The sequence below is a fragment of the Dipodomys merriami genome, unplaced genomic scaffold (assembly GCF_024711535.1).
Source record: "Dipodomys merriami isolate MVZ:Mamm:240054 unplaced genomic scaffold, mDipMer1.0.p SCAF_33, whole genome shotgun sequence".
Lineage (NCBI taxonomy): Eukaryota > Metazoa > Chordata > Mammalia > Rodentia > Heteromyidae > Dipodomys > Dipodomys merriami.
The window spans coordinates 14123195-14141905 of NW_027204826.1; the positions used below are offsets into that span (position 1 = coordinate 14123195).

Here is an 18711-nt window from a genome sequence, read left to right on the forward strand (position 1 = left end):
AAAGAAGAAAATGAAGACTGGTTAGGTATTTTCTTGCCAAAAAAAAAAAAGCCATTAGAATATACCCTAAAAATCAAATACCGCTTTTCAGCATTCGTTGGATTCCTTGGGTACAAGCTTTCACCGTTCATATCTAAACGGGGGCCGGGGGGGGGGGACCACATCCGGCAGGATCTGTTGGAGACTGTCTAATCGGTGAAGATTGGAAGAATAGAAGGATCCCATAAAAGGAAAGTTTTCACTCAAAAACAAAGGGTGAAGAAAGGCATGTTGTGCACACACAGAATGGAGAAAGAAGGTCCCGGGTTTTTTTTTTCTCTAGCTTTCTGTTCCCTGTGAGAATTCGCATGTGCATAAAATCATGAAAACAATGGACCAGCTGCAAGGGCAATGGGTAATTTATTAGGGTGGGGGGGGGAGGGATGACATTTTTAATGAGAAACACTTGCTGCCGGAGAACAAAAGGGTTTGTTTGGTCAGAAAGATGCTCTTGAATCTCTTCTGAAGTGCATGAAAAAGTAATTTCATTTACACGTCATACTCTCAGCGGTGGAATTTCCTCAGACTCCAGATGCTGTCCCACGCATATGTGGAACAAATGGAATACACGTCCTAAGAGTTTCAGAAAAGACAAAAAAAAGGAAGTAACTCAAGGGAATTTTATGAGTTTTGTGGCCAAGAAAATCATTAACAAATAATAATGAGCTCAGGAAAGAAAAGGCTGAGGTTAGCAGCACACAGCTGGACACACCCAGCTATCCCTAATCATTTGCAATTAAACAGAACGATTGGTTTTCAACTTAGAAAACTAGCTGCGGCTGGCCTTCTGAAAACGACCTCGTGATTTCCCCAAAGATGGTGAAAAACAATACGCTTGCAGTCTGAAACCTGAAAACCTAAGATTATTCACTTCTAGTAGTAACTCACCATTGCTTCCAACAAGAAGATCCTGGTATCATTCCAGCCTGATTCTCTTCTAGGGTGTAACCAATGTGAGTTCAGCCCAGGAAGTGTAGCAATGGATGAATACAAAGGGGTAAAGTTCCTGCCCAAAGCCAGGTGCTGGTGGCTCACACCTGTCATCCTAGCTACTCAGGAGGCTGAGATCTGAGGATCGCAGTTCAAAGCCATCCCAGGTAGGAAAAGCCATGAAATTCTTATCTCCAATTAACGACCAGAAAACCAGAAGTGGGGCTGTGGTTCAAGTGGTAGAGTGCTAGCATTGAGCTGAAGAGCCGAGGGACAGCACCCAGGCCCTCAGAGCTCAAGCCCCACGACCTACAACAACAAAAAAGTTGACCTTAGGACTGCCATGTTCCCTGGACACTAGGAATTGTGTGCAGGCTTGCCAAGCCAGCGTCTCTCACCGGCGCTGATCAAGGCTGGAATAGATGACCTTGAAAAGGCTCCCATTGTCCTGAGGGGTGTGTTAGAGGTCAGGATCCAAGGACTGATGGTGTTTGAAAAATCCACCATAAAATAAGCCTCACAATCAGCCCCACGCTGATCAAACCCAACAAATCCACCATCGGTAGCTCTGCAAAACTCTGTCATCCTTATCAATGGGCAAAGCAAACGCATCCACCTCCATGGTTCACAGAGGAGACACAAATGCACAGAAAGGTCAGGTATCTTATTCCAGGTCACACAGTCAGTTAGGGATGGAGACGGTCCTGGTGGGACCATCCTCACCCCGTGTGTCCTCCTCCCTCGGAGTCTCCCCAGGCCTAAGTCTGTGAACCCTGCGTGTGGCATTTGAACCCACACTAACCTGAGAAGGGCTGCCATACAGACTAACAAGCACATGTGCGTAGAGGGCCATTCTGGTTGTTGAAGCAAAGGCAGTAATGTCCGCTGGAAGCAAAGGCAGTAATGTCCGCTGGATGAGCCTGGCGACTGAAACGTGTGCAGGAGCTTTAGTCTGTCTGTGAGATGGAGTTAGGAGCTCAGGGAGCCCAGGCCAGAGCTCTTTGTGGTCTGCAGCAGGGCATGCTGTTTGCTGACATCACCCAACTGTCTTTAGCTCAGAACCTCAGATGGTAAGGAAGGAAACGGACCAGCACCCTCCTGGGACATCTTTACCAGCATCTGAACCATTCCTGTACCCCTTGCCTTTTGCAAGCTAACAACAGTTCAACAGTTCTTCCAGTGCAGAAATCAGACTGGCCTTGAGCCCGTAAGAATGGTTGGAGCTTTCCAAAATGGAGGGCAATCCGACCTTTTCATCCTCCAGTGACTGGATTTTGATCCCTGAGCTCTAATGTTAGTATCCACTAGCAATTGAAACCTGTCTCTGGGCGGTATGCAATGCTCTGCCCTGTCCCTGTTAACCCTACCAGCCCTCCTAACCCTACCAGGTAAGTCGCTCTTGTTTGTTGTTGAAGCACAAGGAAAGACTGAGGCTCAGAGCAAAGAATCTGTTCCTGGCTACTCAGTTGGTCAGATGGAGTTGGGGTGGGTGTGCAGGTCACACCCAGATCTGTCTGGATCTCAAGGTGAATCTACTGCATGATGACATTAAGACTTTTGTTTGTATCTCATCCAAAAATGATCAGGAACTTCCTAAGGAGAAATGACCGGGCAGCAGAGGCTAAGAAAAAAAAAAGTAAATAAACATAGAGATATTTTGTTAAGGAGAGGGTGTTAAGATTGAGATGAAGTAAGGCCAAGAATGGCTCAAAATAACTAAATATTTTTTTAATTTTTGAATTGAAAATTGAAGTTAAAATAATCTTAATGGGGGAAAAACAGATTATTCTGTCATACTAAAAGGTGGTCCATGCTTGTCAGAGGTGACTTGATCTCCAGAGGAATTGTATAATTTAAAAACTCTCCTTCCTTCCTTCCTTCCTTCCTTCCTTCCTTCCTTCCTTCCTTCCTTCCTTCCTTCCTTCCTCCCTCCCTCCCTTCTTCCCTCCCTCCCTCCCTCCCTCCCTCCCTTCCTTCCTTCCTTCCTTCCTTCCTTCCTTCCTTCCTTCCTTCCTTCCTTCCTTCCTCCCTCCATCCATCCATCCCTCCCTCCTTCCCTTTCTTCTTTCTTTCCTTCTTTCATTCCTGTTCTTGTTCACTTTCCTTCTTCCTTCTTTCCTTTTACCCTTCTTCTTTCTTCCCTTACATCCCTCTCTTCTTCTTTCCTTCTGACTTCCTCCCTAACTTCCTTCCTTATTCTCTTCCCTTTCCCTTTCTCCCCTTCTCTTTCCTTCCTTCCTTATTCTCTTCCCTTTCTCCTCCTCTTATCCCCTTCTCTTTCCTTTCTTCTCTTCTCCTTCCCTCCTTTCCTTCTTCCTTCCACCCTAACATCATGAATTTAAAATGTGTTGATTATGTATGTGTGCCTTTGAAATATAAACACATAAGCCTTACTTGGTGAATCAAATATTTGTCTGGGCTGGTTGCTGAGGGGTGTGGACCATTCTCACAGGTCTTCACTAAGGGATAGTGCCCTGATGCCGCAGCTGGGATCTGGGGTGGAGCAGAGCGGAGTGGTCCAGGATGGTTCCTTACGCCAGGCAGCCAGCCAGTCTTGCCTTGGGTCTTTCCATTACCCAGGGCAGCTCTCTCAGTCAGTACTATGCAGCTGAAGGAATTGTTTGTGAGAAATGAGACCCAGGAGAGAAGGAGCGGAAATTCAACGTTGTAAATTAAGACACTGGCCTGTCATGACCTGGCCTTTGGATCCAATCAGAGGAGGCTAAAACAGGGTCAGTAAGAACACAGAATATTGTCTGGAAAATCCAGTACATTCCCAGAAATCTAGGTTTTATTCAAAACTCTGCTAGATTAAAAAAATAATAATCCTTTCCTGAAATAGTAACTGATGTGTAAATGTAGGACTTAATAGGATTCATTTATTAAATCTTAAAGACAAAAGGAATTTAAAAGGCAATCACATGCATAAATAGAAGATGCTGAGGATGAGAGGGAAAAAATAAAGAAAAATTCTTTAATTGTGAATTCGTTGTTAAAGAGAATGAAATGCTAACAGGAGGAATTCTGTATCATTATCCCTTTTAATTTTTTCCTTCTCTCCTCTTAAATCCAAGATGTTAAACTGCTCTTAAAACAACTGATTACTAATGGCCTATGAAAATCATATGTATTTCTAAGAGCACTCTTCATGTTAGGGCTGAAGTTTCTTGCATAAAAAGTACAAGCTAGGCACCAATGGCTTGTGCTTATAAGCCTAGCAACTCAGGAAGCTGAGATTTGAGGATCAGGATTCAAAGCCAGCCTGAGCAATAAAACATGTGAGACTCTTATCGCCAATTAAATTCTAAAAAGCCAGACATGGCTCAAGTGACAGAACACTAGCTTTGAGTGAAAAAATATCTCTAGGACAGTACCCAGGTGTTGAGCTCAAGCCCCAGGACTGACAAAAATAACAACAAAAAAAGTACAATTTGCAAACATTTGCTAAAGTAAAAATGTCAAATTAGAGTGCCCATCTTGAAAAATGAGATTTAAAAAAAATATTCGACAGTAAAGAGCAATTTATGAAGGCTGTAAAATATGTATTCCAAGCACATAAACTCCAAAGGGATGTGAAAAATCTACAAGTAGCCAGCTTCTAGGAATGACACTGTTATCCAATGTAGGAGATGCAACTGAGACTTTCCATGTATTTCTGGAGAGCAATGTAAGAATATATAATATATTTATATATAATATAATATCTCTAAAGACTTACATCATTTTTGACCTGGCAATTTTCCCTTAATGGAATTTGTCCTAAAGAAATAATTAAGGCATGTACCTAAGGATGTGTGTAATACAGTTTAGATTAAAATAGAAACTAATAAAGTCGACCATCCCTGTGGGATTAGTGAGCACATGATCATCCATCTGTTTGAGAAATTTCAACATCCATTAGAAGTCAATGCTTTGGAAAATTTGTAATGATATCAAAATCTAAAGGGCTCCTGATTTATGACAAGTGGAAAAAATCAGACGCAATGTATGTGCAAGTGTGTAAATATGTACATGAAAACACACATTTACGTTTGTGGATTTATAGTTACTCATATAGGGATAGACAAAACAGAAGAACATTTACCCTAGTAAGTTCTGGGGACAGAAGTGTGGAGATTTTATGTATATATACATATGTATATTTATATAAATGCATGTATAAAATGTGTGTATATAATATATTATTATTATTATTATTATTATTATTATTATTATTATTATTATTATTATTATTTCCCCCAGCACTGAGAACTCTGGGCCGCACATTTACGTGGCTTGCTTGCTTGGCTTGTGCTCTACCATCTGCACCATGCCACCTGTCCAGGTTTTGCCAATTACTGCAGAGGTAAAGCCTCTCAGACTTGTCTGGCATGACAGCAACTCAAGGAACTTGGAGTGATTCTCACAATTACCGGTGGGCATGTTTGACGTTCAGTATTCACAGCTAGATGTTTACTTTATCTCAAGCATATGGGTACTTCAACAAACGAGTCAGTGGTGACAACAGAAGCTTACAAGATTTGCCTTAAGACACTGGGAGGAAGTCTGGAACTGAAGTTTGACCTTGTTTTGTCTCTAGAAACCTTTAATTCTCCCCCTCCCCTTTTTTTGGTAAACCCAGGATCTTCTAAATCTCTTGAACCGATCATCCTGAGAGCGAGTGTGCAAATCCAAACTTGTGAACTTACTAACTTAAAAGTTAACAACGGATTCACTGGCGCTATGGCTGTTATAGAACAGACAATAGAAATGCGTAGAGGATTGGGGAAAATGAAAACACTCAGATACTCGATGCTTTACTGTGAGCCCCAGTCCCGACATCAACAACCTGCAGATAGCAGCAGGGACATTACACCACTCTTACCCATGATGCCATGCTAGTTATGGATGGCATTTGTAAAAATGAATAAGCAAATAGGTATCACTTTTAACTATGAACCTTGGTTATCCTGCCATCGAAATTCACTGAAGAAACGTAAAAATTAAAAAACAAGGCTTCGCTGGTTATATTTTCAGTGATTATCCAGGTGAACCAATAACCAAATGGATCAGTCATGGACTTATTTAGTCCCTACCCTTCACGCGCCAATCATCTCCATCCTTAATGAAGGGGGACTTTCTTCCCCATCCTTAACTTCCAACCTGCCTCCCATCTTTTTGCTTGCCTCCTGGCTGATGGGGCCTCCCCTGGCCTTTTCTTATTTACTGCAGGAGTAGGGAGGAGAGCCCCACTAACTAACTGGTCACCAGTTAGTTCTCTTAGGTCGGGAAACCTTGCTTAAGATCTCAACTCAACGACATCTCTGTCTCCAACTCCAGTCCCCTTGGTGGGTTTCCGTTTCGGTGTAGGAGTCCTGGAGGAATTCGGTTCATCCTGTAGCATGGAATACCCATCTTGAACACGCACTGCTCCCTGACATGCAAGCAAGAGTTGATCTCAAGAGCCCTTCCTTCCTTTCACGGAGATTGGAGGAGAAACTGACCCTATGCTGGGACTGACAGCAACAGACCCAGAGCTGGCCTGCCGGAGTGACAAGACTATAAGGGAATCACCTGTGGTTGCCAGGGCCAGTGAGAGCTGTCCCCACTCCATGACGTGGTCCAAGCTCCAGGGCCATGTTTTCCTCTGCTCCCTGGGTTCTGGAGTGTAAATGTCAGATGGGTGACAACCGAAAAACCATGAGTGGAGAGCGTTGCGAGGAGAGGTGACGCGGGTCGTTTCTCCTTTTGTTTAAGGAACTGTCCTTTTGGGGGGATTTCTGTTCAGAAAACTCATATGAGAAAATTGAATCCATGTGGCTCAGAGGGAAGATGATGAGTGAAATAATTAGATGGGACCCTGGCCCCCCAGCAGCCAGGCTAGAGATAGGAAAAGAGGCCTCAGACTTCCATCGGGAACTCTTCTTTGTGGAGGTGCCACAGACCCACCTATCACTCATTCTCTCTCTACCGTGTACCCTTCGCCCAGTCTGTGCCCTATTCACTTCCCAGAGGTCCGGGTGCTGGGTTCAAGTCCCAGAAGTTCATTCTCAGTTGGCAGTGGTCTCCTCCCATGTGCTTCACACTCAGAGTTCGTTATAAATAGTTTCTCCAGAAATAGAGAAGCAGTTTTAGACGATCAAGTCACTGTCTAATACTAGCTACGTAGGGGAAAATAGATGCGTACATAATTATAGATATGGATAGAAGTTGGTTCTTTTTTTTATGTTTCTTGGCAGTATAAGATTTAAAATCAGGGCCTCACACCTGTTAGTTCCACAGTGTACCACTTAAGCCACACTCTCAGATCTTTCTGTATTAGTTACTTCTCAGATAGGCTCTGGTGTTTTTGCCTGGGCCAGCCTCAACCACAATCCTCTTACCTATGCCTCCTGGGTACTGGGATTATAGACATGAGCTACCATGCCAGGAATGAGTATTTTTTTAACATCTATAGCTTATTTTTTAAATCACTTATAAATTTCACCTGTATATTAGGATCCATTCTCTTCATAATAGTATATTAGGATCCAATAATATTAGGATCCATTCTCTTACTTTCAGCAATAATGGCTAAGTACATAAGTGTAAGAGCTAAGTAAATGAGGGTAATAGCTAAGTACATGATAGTAAGGATTAAGTACATGAGAGTAATGACTAAGTACAAGAGGGAAAGGGCTAAGTACATGGGGGTAATGACTAAGTACATGGGGGTAATGACTAAGTGCATTCCATCTGCTCTGTGACTCCTTAGGTCACAAGTAACAGCCTTCTTATTGGCCAATCATTAGACAGTTTATGTAACCTCACTAAGTCTTGGTGGCTCTTTTCTCTTACATAGCATAATATAATAGTTCCTAACGGTTAAGTTTCCTGTGAGGCTAGTTGTAATCCATGCACAGCAATAATCATGGTATAAATTATGTAGTAAATGCCCAACCAATGTTGCAATTTATTATTTTTACCTCTCCACCAGTCCTTCCTTAAGCTGGAAAAAATTAGTATATATATATATATATATATATATATATATATATATATATATATATGAATGGAAATATTTATATCACAGGTAACAGTATGTGAGCGCTAACTAATGTATAACTTAAATGAGTTAATTCATCTAAGGCATTTTTTTTTGTCTGTGATCAAGACACAAACTTAGCATCTGATGCTTTTGCTTATTTGACTGGTGCTCTACCACCTAAACCATGCCTCTGACCCCTTAAAGCATTTTTAGACCTATTCTATAACAATGTTTTATCCTCCCACATCATTTGTTCCTGGAGAGTTTAGTGGACTTTGCTATATTTTGTTTCTCTTAAACAATTATAAAGGGAAAATATTCTCATAGTAAAAGAGCCAGTCAGTAAACCTGAGGACTGCCAACAAATGTCAGGAATGCCATTTCTCCCTCTGCATGGCTGTGAGTAGAGAAGACCCCATAGAGCAAGCACTCACTCCCAACCCAGCACTTACCCCTGCAGAAATACAGGCTGTCTTAGAAGCTCAATGCCTTTTCATGGTGTACAGACATCCTCCTCCTAATATAATCACCAAGACTATCTTAATAAATTACCATGCTCATGAAAAGCCTTCCACGGAGGCTGAAGAGCTAGAAGCAACTTTAGTTCAACCTTGGCCATTTTTACCAGCATTGCATTACTAATTCTTAGATTCTGTGGCCAACTGGTTTTAGATCCACGAAGCCAAGCTAGGCAAATTGGTTATTGTTTCTCCAGGAAGTCAAATATAGTGCAACTGACGAGATGTAGCAGACAGATTCTATTAAGTTTAGAAATCTAAGTAAAACTGGCTCTCCCAGGGGAAAGAAAATTCTTAATAACGTGAATTATGAATAATATTTTCACCAACCACCAATGGAAAGGAATTTAGGACATAAATGGTTTTACAGGATCTGTATCCCAAGTACTACGTAACAGTGCATCAATACAGTTGATACCTATTCTAAACGAGGTTCCCAAAGAGGAATTGCTATGTGTGCATAGTTACAAATCCAAATGATTCTTTTACAGTTTTCTGCCAGTCCCAGTCATGTTTGGCAGCATTATGGGAGAGTGATGGCAAGTCTATATAAGATGATTCATAGGGTCAAGTTGGGGGTCAACTTTTTACTCATAACCATGGGCAATTCCTCCTCCTCCTCCTCCTCCTCCTCCTCCTCCTCCTCCTCCTCCTCCTCCTCCTCCTCCTCCTCCTCCTCCCCCCTCCTCCTCCTCCTCCTCCTCCTCCTCCCCCTCCTCCTCCTCCTCCTCCTCCTCCTCCTCCTCCTCCTCCTCCTCCTCCTCCTCCTCCTCCTCCTCCTCCTCCTCCTCTTTCTTTTTTCTTCTCAGTCATGGGGCTTGAACTCTGGGCCTGGGTGCTGTCCCTCAGCTCTTCAGCTCAAGGCAAAGGCTCTACCACTTTAGCCACAGAGCCACTTCTGATTTTCTAATGGTTAATTGGAGATAAGAGTCTCATGGACTTTCCTACCTGGGCTGGCTTTGAACTGCGATCCTCAGATCTCAGCCTCCAAAGTAGCTAGGATTACAGGCATGAGTTACTGGCACCAGCCCCATGGGAAATTCTTTAAGGATAACAATCAAGATCCAAAGGTCAGAAGGAAAATCTGAATTGGTCTAGAAGACAGGCCAGGTAGAGGATCAATAGTTAAACCTATATAATACAAGTAGAGATCATAGATTTGAAGATCAAAAGCAACAGAAAGCCATGTCGTTATTGGGCTTTGTTTTGAGTTTTGGAAGAAGGACTGAATTGGTAATATGATGCATACTATTACCTGTCGTTGGTCCTAGTGTTGTAGGTGATACTCTCTAGTTTAATGAGCCAAAATAGGGAGTAAGATCACCTTGTAAAGGTAGTCCTTTGAATAATAGATACATTATGTTAGCTTTTATCCAGGAATCAATATGCCAATGTCTGTTAATTTTATTCACTATTCTGTTTTGCAGGTATCAAGACAAAAAGGAAAAAGAAACTCACAAAGAAAATTGTACATATCGCTAATAACTCTTCTCGCCATTTTTACTTCAGACTCCTTACTTGTCAGAATATCCATTCATAGTTATTAAATTGTGAAGGACTGTAATCGATGACAAATATCAGTCATGAGTGCCCATGGCTAGGGCATTGTTTTTACTGTGTAAATTATTGTATTTTTTTCTTGTGGGTAGAAAGCATATGCTGAAATATTTACATAAACAATACAGAATATGTAACATTAGATGTTGTGTCAGATACCCACATGTCTGATTCTTTTTAAGAAATATCTGAGGAGTATTATATTTATCTAGAAGAATAGGTCTGCTTTCTATTACAGTCTGTCCCTAAACCTATGGGAGATTAAGAGAAGGTACTTCCTGGCAAGGGAAAGAATTGTATAGTGTTTATTGGTGTGGCCTGAGGGAGGAATTTCTATCTTGACATGAGAAAGATTTGGAGGAAATGACTACAGTAATATGAGCCCAGGAATGAGTGATATTCCTATCCAGGAAAAAGAGGAAGTTGAGCTAATTGATTATGTTCAGACAGAACAGGGTGAGGAGTGAAATTATTCTGGAAAAACAAAAAGCTAACAAATTTCTACTGATAGCAAGAGCCTGAATATTCAGCTGCTAAGTATCTATTGTTATTTTTAAACTTTCTTTTCATTATGCCTATGTGTCCTTACACCCTAAAGTGACTCCTAATTCCCAAGGTGATAGCATTAAGAGATGAGACCCTTAGGAAATGACTCCACCGTGAGGACAAAAGAATTCCAGTGAGTGCAAAACCTCCAAACCTCTTGCCTTGTACACATGAGGCTCTGGGTTCGATTCCTCAGCACCACATAAGCAGAAAAAGCCAGAAGTGGAGCTGTAGCTCAAGTGGTAGAGTGCTAGCCTGGAGCTGAAGAGCTGAGGGACTGCGCCCAGGCCTAGAGTTCAGGCCCCATCACCGAAAAGACAAAACAAAACAAAACACCACCAAACCATACCAAGTGAGAAAGACTTCCAGGAACCAAAGAGCAGCCCTTCCTGGAAAAACAGATCTCTATTTGCTTTGATAGTAGACTTCCTCCTGTCCATCTTTTTGGGAGACAAAGTTCTGGTGTTCTCAAACCACCCAGTCTCTTGTGTTTTGTTACAGCAACCCATATGAACTCAATGATATCTTTTCTGAATTTAATTGAAAAGTAATCTAGGGAGTAATATTTTGACTCCATGTGAATACTATGGTCCCCCAATAAAGTCTTACTATTTAATTTGATCATTTTTTCCCTCCACTTTATTAGCTTACAACCTTTATAAAGAACTCTTTTCTTTTCTCTCTTTTTTTAACATATCAGTATCCATACCTTTCTTCTTTTCTATGTCTTCACTATTTCATTTCATGTTCCTCCTATCCTAAACTCAACCTGCTTTGATCTCTTTGAGTCTGTTCCATTTCCTTTAGACATACTCTTGACCCTCTTCATGCCAGCATTGTGGCAAGATGCTACAGGCTCCTTTTGCTCTCTTCTTGACCCAATGATTTCTCTATATACCTCCTCAATTGCTTTGGCAGTTCATGGTGTTTAATATCAGAAAACATATCTTGATCAGAACTCTAAAGATTTTTCGGGGTCACAAACATTTCCAGTAAGTGCTAGTGAGATTAATTCTCATCATCACGATCCGAGGAACCTTGAGTGTCCTGTGATGGATGCAATGGTGAACTAGAAGAGACAAGGAATGGATGGAGCACTAGCCACAGCTCAAGCTACATAGCTTCCTTGGGTAGCATTTGCAGGCCAATATATTCTCACATTCACTCTCTCCCACTATTAAAGTAATTACCTGTGTCCTGTGAGTTCTGGGAAAATTAATTTGCTAATGTCTTTAAAGAGGCTTGAAGATCAAAAGTTCTATGGATATGTTGATGTCATTATCATCTTACATGGAGCCCTTATTCCTTGGCTGAAACAGCATTGGCTCAGTTGCGGTGTCTTTGTGAAACCACATGATTCATCACTTTCAATCCAAACAGCACAACTCTGACCAGTGGCCCTGCAGCCAGAACCAGAGAGAAAGGAGAAGAGGGAATGGGAAGAGAGGGAAGGGGAGGGGAATGGTGGGGAGAGGAGAGAGGGGGAAAGAAGAGGGTTAGGTTCCCAACTCACTTTTCATCCTTCCAAACTTCCCCTAGGCCCCAGCTCTTTAGGGTCCTAACACCTCCCAGTAATACCACAGGTTATAAACTGAGCCCCCAAGGCATGTCCTTTTGCGGGGGGACCTTTAATAGCTAACCTATAAACCTGGGGGTTAGCTCACATCCAAGCCCTGCTGTTAGAGCATCTCATGAGGTCAGTTGAGCCATTCCACAGGTGGGAAAATAGAGCAGGGTAGCACTCAACCAACTTGCCATTCTTTTGCCCATACTTAGTGGTGGAGTCGGGGTTCCACGCTAGGTGTGTTCAGCTTAGAAGGGTGCATCTTAATTGCTGTATGAAAACACATTTCTCTAGGAGCCCATGGGAACATCTTGATTTTTTTTTTAACGTGGAATGATCTACGTACAACTGTGATCTTTTACTTCCCCAAGTCCATCCAAGAGGCTCATGTCAAAAACCCATACTGCCTCTTTGGAGCATGGCTGTGATTTTTAGACCTTTAAGCAGTACCTTCATAGGCCTGAGCACCCTTTTCCGATGGACTCTCCAGTTAGAAGAGGCCACGGGTCCTGGGGCACAGACTCACAGTGCTGGGATGGCAGCAGGGGCAGAGTTCATACCACCAAATGTGTTTGTTATTTCCGACCACACCTCCCCAAAAATCTGCACACTGCCCAGGCGGGGGGACAGACACACATTTTCCCCACACACAGATAGAAGAAGAAGGAAGACTGCAGCATGATCGGAGCTGACAACAGTACAAATGGAGTGTCAAAAGGAATTACTTTTTATACACAGGCAGATAAACTATCATCGCCCCACAGGATTGGATCCGGGCATTCCAGAAAGGTCGATGCCCACAGCCATGTGTCACTCAGCTGTCTGATCTCTGATCGGGACAATTGGTGTCAGGCTGAAGGCTACACTATGGCAGCTTCTGGTGAAGAACGAAATGAATGTTATACACGGATCATAATAATGAATGATAACTCGCTCTTCATGGAAATACCACTCATGTCACCTCACACGGGGTAGAAAATGTAATTACAGGATTCACCTGGACTGGAAATAGAAAGAAACTACAAATTGACTTACTGGGATAAAGTTTCACCATATGTTGAGTAGAGTTCATTGCTGTGAGGCATTTTCTGTTCTGTGCAATATCTTTTATGTGGCAATAAGAGGTAACTGAGCAGAGAGGTAGACATTAAACGAGATTGGTATGGTTGTATCCTTTAGTTTAACTGACAATTTTCTCCTGGAAGTTCCAGCGAAAGAGGAAAAGCTATGCACACAAAAATTCTTATCTCAATGTTGCTGTAGTAGCAGAACTGGGCTACAGGCACACTGCTGCCTCGTGGTAACAGAGGGGGAGAGAGACCAACCTACTACAGACACAAAAACAACATTTGCTCTCTAATGAGCTCCTTGAGTGTCCCTCTCCTAAATCCTCTTAGTGTAAACCACACACTGAGTTTCCCCAGTGACCTTACAATGTGGACACTGTGTCATTCCACAGATGACATTACTGAAGCACAAATAAGTGAAGCCGGGGGTTCAAAATCGCAAAGCTAGAGGATGGAGCCAAGCTCCTTCCAACTCCACGACAATCTTATTTCAGAGTCATTGCTCTGTGACACCACTGACAGCGTACGTGATGATCACTAGGCAATGCATGCCAAAATATCTCTAGTCATGAGAGATCCTATGAATATGCAGAGCTAGATTTCTGTGAGTTGCTCTAACTACATATCCTCTCAAACGTATGTGCATGTGAGCTCGTGCTGGAAAGGAATTGTGGGCTGCTGATGTGATCCTATCTGATCCACTTGATTACCACAGACTTTCATAATATTCCAATGTGATTTTTTCCCCAAACAAAAGCACGAAGCCAGGAGAAGTAAACAAATGCTAATCAAAAAGACTTTTCTAGTTATTTACATTCCCTCCATATGCTTAATTGCATATATTTATCAGAATATGCTTCCTACTTTTCCCCTTTACAAACATGTCACATACATATTTTTTGATGGGATTTTTTAAAAGATGGTAATTAAATCCACACATAAACATATGGTTATGTCTAGTTGCACGATTAATGTTAATATATGGCATGTAATCACCATCTAATTTGAATTATATAGCATGGGGTGACATAATTATAACATGTAATGATGGAAAGACTTTAAACTGAGTGAAATGACTACAGCTTGAATTGGACGATGCTCAAATTGTAATTTCCTAGTTGCTGAAGAGTCCCTTAGGGAGAGAGACAGGTTGAGCATCTCTTCATTGTTGAAGAGATGGAAAGAGGGAAGGAAGGAAGGAAGGAAGGAAGGAAGGAAGGAAGGAAGGAAGGAAGGAAGGAAGGAAGGAAGGAAGGAAAGAAGGAAGGAAGGAGTTAGATGGGCAGGGGGGCCTTGTATTTCCAAGAGATGTTAGTCAAAGCTTTGCTATCCTATCCCTCTGAATTCTTAATTCCTGCGGTCAACACATGGGTGAATGAAGCAAGACCTAGGAGATCTTGAAGTAAAAATAAAGATAATAATAAGATTTTTCTGGTTAGAAGCCTCTGATCTACTCCATCTTTCTGTAGATACAATGGAGTATCAAAGACTTGGTAATGTAGAAAGAAAAGAAGTTTCTTAAAGTTCCAGAGGCTAGAGAACCTTAAGAAGAAATAATGCCATTATGCAGGAGACAACCTGTCATGGTAGCAAAGCTGCTTCCTTGATTGCCCATCAGTCCATCAAGCCAGTCACAACAGCTCTGAACACCCCCCCCCCAAGAGTCCTCCATCTTCAAATGCCATTAGACCATGACACTGAGGATTAAGTTTCCCCATGCCTGAATTCTTGGGGACACAAGCCAAGCCTTTAAAAGAGTCTATGAGTTGAATTTCCATCCATCACACAAGTTGGTATTACCAGAAGGGTCTAATAGCAGTATGGGCTCCATCTTGGTTTGGGGCTTTTAAGCTTCTCATGACAGTACTTACCCAACCTCCAGGTGGAGGCCAAACCAGACCTAACACCAAATCTGAATAAAACGGAACATGGTATACCATGCGGCTACAGGACCTGTTATGATGTCACAGTCAAGGGACTCAGTCTCGGTTCAGGGGTTCTTGGAAGCCCAAACCCACTACAAATGGACCAGAAGTGGTGTAATTATTCCACATATTTTTCTCCGTGGCCCCGTGCTTGCCCTCAGGAGATGTTTCTTTGGGTCTTGTGGGTTAGAAGAGCCATTCTGAGATGAGACCAGAGGCTGGCCTCCTTCAGGTTCCCCGAGGTGCCAGGTTGCAGGAACAGGAGAAGCTCAGGAATTCTGTTCCCTGTTCTCCCTCCCAAGGCAATGGCCTCCTGTACAGGTAGCGTCCTAGGGACTTCAGAGGTGATGGGCAAGGGGAAGGGGAGAACTGGTACGTGGGTCTACACCAGGTCCTGTAATGCAACACCTCGGCTCTGTCATCTAGCAGATGCATAAACAGGGGGTGTGTGCATTCCCCTACTCCAAGGGCGGGGCTGCTAATCCCTGTGAATCAGTCAAGGCTTCCTGGGCGCCTGGCCATCTGCTTAAATGTAGAAGCCTGGACTGGAATTGTGTCATCATCTCACGTCACCCTTTGAGCCCAGTGGATCCCCATGGCGGTATCTGAACGCTTCATCTCTGGACGGTGCTCTGTGAATGGTGGCTGAAACATGAAGCCACCTACTGGTTCACCCACACATGGTGAAGAAACCCCAAGAGTTCCAATGGGAATGGGACCCTTGGCAGACTTTGGGTCTCCAAATAAAGAGTTGGAGCAAACAGCGAAATTGCCCAGAGAGTTGTACGCATTTCCATGACGGTAAAAAAAGTTATATCTCCACCAGACACCAAGACATTACACACATACACACACAAACACACAAACACACAAACACACACACACACACACACACACACACACACACACACGGTGTTGAAGGTTCAAAATGTATAAGGTAGAAGAAGTTACACGATATTTGGTGGGCTCCTCCTGTTTTCCTAATCCAGTGTGAACGCATGAAACACTGAAGAAGTTAGAGAGGATGTTTGAGAAGAAGAATTCTTTTTTTGGAGACAGCAATGGTCCTGTGAGCGCCTCTCCTCTCCCCTCCTGCCTCTGCCCCGAACTGGATCCAACATGGATGGAGAAGGCTGGTTGTCTTACTAAACTCTACTGGCAGGATCTTTGCCAAGAACCTTGGAAAGCAATATGGGTTTTCAATGGACTGGACCAGAGAGTGGGGAAGAGAGAGTAGTCACTGTGTGAATTCACAGGCCATCTAAGGGCATCAAAGTTGCAAGATGTTGCTGGGCACATATAGCTCATGCCTGTCATCCAAGCTACTCAGAAGGCTGAGACCTGAGGATCGTGGTTCAGAGCCAGCCTGGGTAGGAAAGATTGTGAGACTCTTATCTCCAATGAACCACCAGAAAACAGGAAGTGATGCTATGGCTCAAGTGGTAGAGCGCTCTCCTTGAGCTGAAGAGCTCAGGAACAGCACCTAGACCCAAAGTTCAAGCTCCATGACTGACAAAAGAAAAAGAAAAAGTTGCAAGATGTGATCCCTCCTCCCAAAGGCCAGCATGTAGCTAGAGAACCAACACTTATTAGTTCTCTTTCTCTTTTTTTTTTCTTGAAAGTGAAGACACCTCTTAGCCTCAAAGCTGAACCCCAGAAAAGCATCTGGACAGAGGATTTTGTATCTTTTTTTGTGGGGAAGTGGTTCGGCGCCATTGAGTTCTGAGGAGGTCATCCCTTGGAATCCATTTGATTCTGTCAGATAGTGAGTTCAAATGTACTCGTGAGGACCCAGATGAGCGCAAGGGTGGATGGGAATCCCAGACTGTGTGGAAGGCAGAGGGTCCTAGCATGCTTTTCCTTTAAGGAAGTGTGTCTTCAGAATTTCTCTTCCAAAGCTGGTGCGGGCTCAACTTTTACTGAACTCTTACTAAACACCCGAGGACATCCTGCTTTATTTTCCCAGATGAAGAAACTGAGGCACAGAAGGGTCCAGTCACTTCTTCCTCCCCAGGTGTTACTCGGCTGCAGAAGCCAATTTAGCACCGAGATAAGCCAGGGCCCTGATCTATTACAGCCCGGTTCTGCCCGTCGAGAGACACGGAGCTCAGACAGGCTCTTTCTGATGGGCCAAATGAACGAGGCCTTGCGAAATGGCTGCAGAGCTGCAGTCACGTGTCAGGAATGGCTTCTGAATCGAAACAGAGGCTACTAGACAGCCGCCCCCTGATCTAGCGGCCTCCCTTCCACGGGCGGGCCTTTGCATCTATCTATTACGTGAATCACATCGGAAAGCAGGGCCATGCATCTTCCCAGGTGGGCGGCCACCTCAAAGACAGAAAAATGCAGTTTTCTCTCACAGTTATAAATTACCTAGGGAGCTGGGGAAAGCCGAGGGTGTAGCCACTCCCCTGCCCTATCCAGCCCCCAGTAGAGCTTGTTCAGGAAAACCAGGGGAATAATGTACATTTCAGCAAACTGTTTCAAACGAAGCAGAATGTCCTCTCAGTGCTATGCTAATTCGTAGTCAAAAGCTAGATGGCTGTGGGAAGACGAAATAGTAAGGCCTCTCTTTGGATCAGTGAAGGTGCTTTCAGAATGCAAGACTTAGATTTTGAACATGGGTGGAGACGTGCCCCATTTCTCTTAATGATGGGGTGTAGGCACAAATCCAGTCTCCTTGCCGAGTTACAAGGCTTTGTCCTTGTTTTACAGTCTCCCGTTCATGCCAGTCCCACAGGGCCTAGCTTCCTGCACACGGATGCTGAAGAGACAGGTCCTGCACTGGTGGGTCATGTTCTTTGAAAGGCAGTCAAGGTCAGGACAAGAGGATAGCTTTGGTTGGATGCCCCTGGACTCATCCTCTGGATCTCTGGGAGCCATTTGTCGAAGATCTGCAGAAAGCTCCAGGAGAAATGGTCCTCCTCCTCAGAGGCCCGGGAACAGCACCAGAAAAGCTATTTTACTCCACCTCTGACTCACATACTTCCTCTCCAGCTTGGACTCTGATGTTGCCAAGACAGCTGAAGAAGAAAAAATAAAATAAAGAAAAGATCAGCTTCTCCAAAGTAAGCTTCTATTTAAATAGAAATGAATCAAGTCATTGAGCCTGGATAGAGTCAGGTTTCTGCGTGTAGTAAGAGACACGTGATGGCTCAACACCAGTGAATCTCAAGGTCAAAGCTCTCCATGGCTAAATCCAGTAGATCTGGCTGGGTGGCTACCAGGCTTAGCGCAGGCCTGACTCGCATCCGGGTCTCAGGCCATTCAGTTGGGGGCAAGGTGAAATCTGAACTGCATTTCATTTTTTCTTTTCCATTTTGATTAAGCCAATAAAGAAACAGTTTTTACAAGATGTGTTCCTTGTGATTATAGAAGCATTATTTCACAGTGAGGAAAGTGGGAATTCTAAGGTTATCAACAGGAAGTGCCTTCTAAGTGTCTTATATCCAGAAATAAGTGCTATGAAAAACAAACGAACAAAAGAAACTGCACATGCCTTCATCCAGACGAAGAAATTTATCTCCTGTTCCCTATTATAAAGGTAATATGTAATCTG

The 18711-nt window shown here is 43.2% G+C and overlaps 2 long non-coding RNA genes across 2 annotated transcripts in view; one reads left to right on the top strand and one right to left on the bottom strand.

The window, feature by feature from the left end:
• Nucleotides 1-11176, top strand: part of LOC138842048 (uncharacterized) — a 45007-nt gene extending 33831 nt beyond the window's left edge. The window contains exon 3 of the long non-coding RNA XR_011376574.1: nt 9921-11176. This is a non-coding gene — a long non-coding RNA (uncharacterized lncRNA). The remainder of the gene's footprint in view (nt 1-9920) is intronic.
• On the bottom strand, nt 418-15142 carry LOC138842047 (uncharacterized). The gene is made up of 4 exons (XR_011376573.1): nt 15099-15142; nt 11787-11996; nt 1772-1896; nt 418-612 (listed from the first exon to the last, which is right to left on the bottom strand). It is a non-coding gene; the product is annotated as an uncharacterized lncRNA (long non-coding RNA).
• Between the last annotated feature and the right edge of the window lie 3569 nt (nt 15143-18711).